The 6,676-nt window shown below is 49.9% G+C and overlaps 1 protein-coding gene across 2 annotated transcripts in view; it reads right to left on the bottom strand.

Annotated features, from left to right (window-relative positions):
- The window catches only part of LOC113203695 (uncharacterized), a 115,419-nt gene extending 108,743 nt beyond the window's left edge, over positions 1-6,676 (bottom strand). For both annotated transcript variants that reach the window (XM_052273627.1, XM_052273626.1), the window contains exons 1-2: positions 6,573-6,676; positions 6,311-6,425 (exon numbers count right to left, since the gene is read on the bottom strand). The gene's annotated coding sequence lies outside the window, so the exon portion shown is untranslated. The remainder of the gene's footprint in view (positions 1-6,310; positions 6,426-6,572) is intronic.

The raw sequence follows: 6,676 nt of genomic DNA, 5'->3' as shown, positions 1-6,676 counted from the left end.
TATTATATATTTGTTAACAGTATTTGACAAAAGTGTATAGAAAAAAATCCCTTTGGGGGAATGAAACAGTACAAACAACTTAAAGAGGAAGGTGAAACCACTGGTGCCAACTATCATGCCTTGAACATTTCTTGCTGGGGTCATGCGAAAAGAAACCAACTTGTTCGAAATTCCACAAGCCTTGGTGACAACCCAATGAGCACGTCTGACAATCTTTGGTTTCACAGGCATCGGCAAGAAGTAAAAGTCCTATGTGGAGCCACGGATTTAACGATAGAACAGCCCTGACTTCGTTGCTGTGGAGCCAGGAGTGGACGCACCCCATGGGCTGCGAATAAGGTTGCAAATCGAGCATCCGCAGGGCTGGGGCCGTGGCAGGGCTGATGCCGGGCAGCAGCTGGTCAGGCGGCCCTTCCACGGACAGGACTCGCAGTGCGGGCAGCGACGGCAGCGCGCCTAGCAGCGGCTGTAGGGAAAACTCGTCGTCTCTCGATTTTGCGTCATCCCTGATTGTAAGTTCCCGGACGCGAGACTTCCCACGCGCGGCCAGTGCCAGCGCCAAGCCCACGCCGACGTCACCAGGATGGTCCGGGGGATGAGCACTGACAATCAGGCTCACTCGGCGCAGCTGCGTGGCGCGGCGCAGAAAGGCTGCCCCTTCCTGGATGGGCGGGATGGGGTTTCTCTTTTCCGTCCTCACGTAAAGGAACACGGTCCTGAGCGTCGCGCATGCTGCCAAAGCCTCCATTCCTGGGAGCAGGGGGCACTGAAGACGCCAAAGATTTGGTATGCCGGCCAACAGGGGGGCTAGTGTGCTTGAAGCCTTGCCGCTGTATTCCCAGTCGTCGTTAAGGAAAATCTCTTCCAGGGTAGGGATGTATTTTTACGGTAAAATTAAAATTTAGCGGTAATTTACGTAAAATACCGTAAATTACGGTAAAAAACGGTAAAATTGGTAAAATTCGTTTTTTGATGTTTTATGGCCAAATTCAATGTTTTCATTGAAAATATGACGTTTTCGGGTGCGTCATAACGAAATATTAGCAGTTTAGCATAGGAGAAACATTGATTTGACGTTTTTAGCCCACGCTTCTCCTTTTAAAAGTTATCCAAACGTCCTGGTGCGTGGAGTCCCGGACCGCCATTATTTGGGGTGTACTCCAAGCGTACTCCGGGGGACTTCAGGTGTGGTGTACTTCAGATGTATACTTCGGGCGCTTAACACTCAGCCTGTGTCGCCCAAAATTTTGAGTCTTAGACTTCTCTATCTGATGTCGCTCGGTCCTATACAAAAAGGAAGTCATATCCAGGTACTGATTTTTTGCCGCCAGTAATAATGTGATGTTCTGCGTTGCAAGAATAATGTCAGAAAAAACGTTATCACATACACGTGATATTTTATTTTTACAAACTAAGAAATTGGCATATTAGAGTGTACATATTGAACGAAACGGTGCGGTGAAATTGACAAATTGATCAGTAACTCCTATTGCTGAAAATTCTCATGTTTTTGACTGATAAAATTATCAGTACAGGTCTGAGAGTGTAGACACTTGGACTATTTAGGGTATCGTGATCGTAGAGGTCACTACTCAACAGTGTACGTCGAATACACACAGATTCATCTGCGTTTTTGCGGTAGCTTTGCCTATTGAAGTTTATTTTGAAAATTACCAATAATACCAATTTTACCGGGGTTTGTGTAATTTACCGTAATTTACCGGTATTTTACCGTAATGTACGGGTAACATTACCAATGCGTACATCCCTATTCCAGGGTAGATCGGTGCGCACTTATTATAGAGTTGCAGAAGGGCTCCGTCTCTGGTTGCAGGGTACACTCAAATCTCTTCAAGCTGGCCGTGGGAAATGGGTTGTGTACAGCAGGTGGGGGACCGACCGAGGGTGATGTGATGCTGATGCTCCCTGAAATGTCGAGTCGTACGAGCCCGGCCGTCGACACTAATGTCCCGAGCAGCACGAACAACCCGGCCTGAGATGTCCACCTGAGGTATATTGCTACGCTTCTCAGCCGGCCGAGTGCCTCCTGATTGCGGATGGCGCAGGCAGCGTGCATGGCGCCGTCCTCATCCACCTGCAGCCTTAAGTCAGCTACGGCACACCTAGTCGTGTACAGCATGTGGCACTTCTTCTGCGGGACCCTGCAGTGCGCCTTCTGCAAGCACGGTGCGAGCCGGAGCACGGTGCACGCCAAAGGGTCGTCGTACTTGAGCGTCCGGAGCCGCCACACGTCCCGATGCAGGGCGAGGTCCCGGAGCCTCTTGCACACGAGGCGGAGAGCGAGGAGGTCCTGCACGGCCACGTACTGCATCACCTCAACGAGCACGTCGTCCGCCAGGTGATCCATAGCCTGCAATGACACGTTGATGTCAATTCGTGGATATACTCGGGGATCCCAAAAGGGTATTCCGCTTCTCAACGCACCGGAACACACCCTGCTGACGAGATACCGGGAGCGTATTAAGGGGGGGGGGGGCGGAGAGGGGAGCGGTGCATCGAACGTTGTCTACATACAGGGGTTTTGTAGGACAAATTGCCTATCTTTAGGTGGTTCCCCACCCCCTCCTTAATACGCGCCTGCGAGTAACACAATGACTCAATGGTTTTGTCTAGAAAGCCTTAGCTCGCCGGTGCGCCGACGCGTCCATTTTAACCAGAAAACTCAAATACCTACCCCTATTTTAACTATTTCCTTCAAAAAGTGTTCGTTTATTGGTCAACACGAAGTGTTAACGTTTCTGTATTAGCTCTTAGGTTGATCATTGATATCTCCAAAAGCCATGGCTCATATTCCACGGCAATTCGAAGTGAGATTTCGACCTGCATTTTAATAGCGAAATATACACACTGTTGTGACGCAATTAACATTACATTGAATGATTGAATGTGACGTCACAGTATTTGAATAGCAGTGAAACCCCAAGCTGTTGTGCCAAATTCACGTTGCCGTTCATTTTGCTCGATTTTGCCCAACCGTCGTTAGGTCGCCGCAGTCGCACCTTAATTTCCGTCTTTGGGTGACCGCCTTGTCTGTCGTGTCGTTGTTGACTGCGAGTCGAGACTGACAGCCTCCTGGCTGCGCTCGCGGCCGGGGCCAGCGACTCGGTAACTTTGGGGCTGAACAGTGGGAGAGGCGGTGGCCGCCGGCCTCTCCCGACCGGCCCACCGGAAGCGCACTGAGCACCTGAGGGTAGACAACCTGCGCCCGGCCTCTGGCAACCAGCCTAACAGGCAGCGCTTGTAAATAAGAGGTCTCAGAAAGAGAGCGCGATGTTGTGAATCCAATTTCATGACGCCTGGGGGACCGATATCAATTACATTGCTCGTTTTGAGTCAGTTTTGCGGCAGCGGCATTTTTAGTTAGAAGAAGACTCATTTTGAGCCATTTCCGCAAACATCGTTTTAATTAGAACGTGTCTTAAGACACGTGCTCCATTTGGACTAGGGAAATCACTCTAGCTTGTACAGAGCTCTGTAACCGAAAGTTAGCGTGAGTTGTGCACACCACGGTGTACAGTACAGAGATATCTCTCTCCACCGTGGTGCACACATGCCTGCTCCCCGTCAGTTCGAGCAAATACAATGATACAATGATGGCTTGGCTCGAGACTTCTAGGTAGTGAGTTGTAAGATAAAGTAATTATCTGTAAACGGTTAATCCGGAGGACAGGGCGTAACTTCGCGTTTTAGTCAAGGCCGCGGTATTATGCGCCACGCGGCTACGCACAGTGACCTCTCGTTTTCGAAACTTTGGGCGGGGAGTCCTCGCCGACGCCCGGCTGGAGGGGCTGCGTTCGCCCAGGGATGGCATCTGTGCGCCATATCGGCACCTGTCCCACTGCCCTATATCGGCATATACTTGCCTCTGTCATCGTGAGAGTGACGCGGACGCACCCCCTCTGCCGCCAGGGGATGCGAAATATTAAGGCATGGCGGTGTTTGGGGGGCAGCCACTGACGAGTTATTCACATCGGACAGAGAGCCAAGTTCGGTTCGGTCCAGGACGCCGTCGGGGCAGTCGCATCGGACCAGCAACTGCACTACGCGGTCGCAGGTCGCCCGCCTGCTCAGCCTCAGCCCCCGGACCGACACGATTCGTGTCACACGAAGGAACCCCCTTCCCGTCTCCGCTCCCCGCTGCAGCCGCGCCGGCGATCAAGAGAGCTGCCCAACGAGTGTCCTCGACCTCGAGCCGACTGATTTCCCCTTTCGCTATGCCGTGATTCTGTCAGTTTTGTGTTACCCTGAGGCTGGTGAGTGGAAAAGCAGTCTTGTGAAAATGTCTAAGACGGAAATATAACTTGATTATGTTGCCCCCTAGATTCACTGAAAGTTACTCTATGTAACAACACGTATGTGTACGTGTATAACAGTTGTTACATTCATAATTTTACGTTACCGTTGTTACACAAAGTGGTATACGTAACAAATGTTGCATAAACTAAAAAGTGTAACGGCTGTTACACTGCAAATTATGCTCGGGACGCATAGCTCTAAAGTTGCAATTAACAAAAATCATTTTGTAATACAAAGTATTTGTGTAACACCTGTTACTGCATGTAATTTGTATAAAACTGTTACGTAAAAAAATGTGTATAACCGATGTTACACACGCACACGAACGTAACAAATAGCTTTGTATTATGTTACATAAAGTGATTTTCAGTGTTAGTGGTGTGCTTTTGTATCTGACTTGCTACCACCTTTTAATCATCGTCAATGAAGTGTGAATGTAATGTGCTATACGTGATGGGTGCTGATTTGGTCTGAGGTAGGGCCTTGGCTGCTAGGGGAGGTCCCCGACTTCTCCTGGCCGGCCCCACACCAACGCCAGCCTAGGCGAACGTCGTTAGTCGGAGGTCGGAGCTCGAACCTTTAGCCCTGCGGACCTACGAACCCTGAGCAGGGCGCCTGAGGGTGTCCGTAAGACCAAGGGCTAAACGTTAAGACTGGAGCCTGCAGATCTGAATAATGCCGGTCACAATGGTTGAGCGTTCGCCGAAGCGACCCTCTGCGGCCACCCCCGCGCACCGCGGGACCCGCGAAGCCCCGCGTAGCCCGGCACCGCGGCGCGGCAGCGGCCGTGCACGTGCACAGCTGCGTGCGTGCGTGCGCTGACCACGCCCGCCATAGCGCGCGATAAAATAAATACACGCAGAACAACAAAGCGCAAAGTAAAAGTGGGACGACTACACCGCGCAATCCACCCTGAAGTCGGCAAAATGTGAGGCATGCAGCCTGGCCGGCGGCATCTAGACCGGGGGAGAGGGCAAGCGGGGAACCCAGAAAAGCACGTTCTTGGAACAAGCACGGAGCTCTTCGTGATTTTATAGCTCGGTGACCAAGCAAACCAGGCCGCGGACCCCCCTCCCCCCCTCTCTCCCCCGCGAAACACCCCACTTGCCCGCGGACCAGCCCGCGAGAACGCTGGGACTTACTCGCAGATGATAGAGGATAGGACTTCTGTGCGGTGCTTGATTATATAAGCGTACGCGGAGTACATTCGTGGTTTTGCAACTTAGCACATGGGTGCCCTACTGGGGTAATCAGGTGTGCACAGACTTGGTAATCACTGGTAATCCCTGGTAATCAACACACTCGTGAGGGTCCTTTCAAAGTAGAAATTTGTTGGTTAAGTCATGCACTTTTGGGTTTGGGCTCATCTTGCCCAAATGCCCCCCCCCCCCCCCATGGACAAATAATAATTTTTCCAATCATGTAATGCAAATTTGTAACTTGCAAGATAAGGAATTAAGAACTACCTAAGATGCGAACAAAATGCAACTTTCTCGATTCAAAAAAATGGCCATTTAGATTTAGAATACAGACGAAGCACACTACTTAATATTCATTGGTAATCTTAGTAATCGCATTGGTAACCTTTGGTAACCTTTGGTAACCTTTGGTAATCACTGGTAATCACTGGTAATCTTTGGTTATCATTGGTAATCTTTACAATTTGGTAATCCGGTGTACACATTTTTATGACGTTAGGCACCCCTCGACATAGTCGCAAGAACACTCAAATTGAGTACATTTCATTAGTGCAGTGCGCCGTTATTAAGATGCAGTTAAACTTCCCGCAATGTATCATATTGCATTGAGTCAACATATTGAACTACGCTTCCTCAAGAACATTTTGAACCTGGGAAAATGAACATTTACTTGGACGAAGAACCCATTTTTCTGGGTGCATCTTGACCGTGACCGGGTCGCGGTGCGGGCGCCAGCTGAGCTGGTACACATATGTGAGTTATTAGTCGAGATTATTAAATAAACACAAGCTCACCGTTGGGCAGGTCTGAGGCGTGCTGTCCGCTGTCAGTTGTCCGGCCTTCGTCGCTCTTGGTTCTCCGTGTAGATCTGGCTGGCCTCCTCGCCAACACAACTCCCTGGCGGTCACACTGTAATGGATGAAACGATAAGATTGGTGATACGATCGGGAGAATGAAATAAAAACAAATCCTTTGTCATGATGCAAGACATTTAACATCGAAGGAAAACTGGGAGGTTAAATAAGGTACGCGTGAACTAAGTTGCTGTACACTAACCTATAATCAACAAAGCGGCGAAACTGTTTTGAGTTGAAGATATCTTCGTTTTGCCGTGTTTGGCTAAGGTCTCCAGACTACAAAAGCGGATCACTCGAGTTGAA

Source organism: Frankliniella occidentalis, unplaced genomic scaffold (genome assembly GCF_000697945.3).
Source record: "Frankliniella occidentalis isolate FOCC.00 unplaced genomic scaffold, Focc_3.1 Scaffold289, whole genome shotgun sequence".
NCBI classification, from domain to species: domain Eukaryota; kingdom Metazoa; phylum Arthropoda; class Insecta; order Thysanoptera; family Thripidae; genus Frankliniella; species Frankliniella occidentalis.
This window is presented reverse-complemented; position numbering and strand designations above follow the sequence as displayed.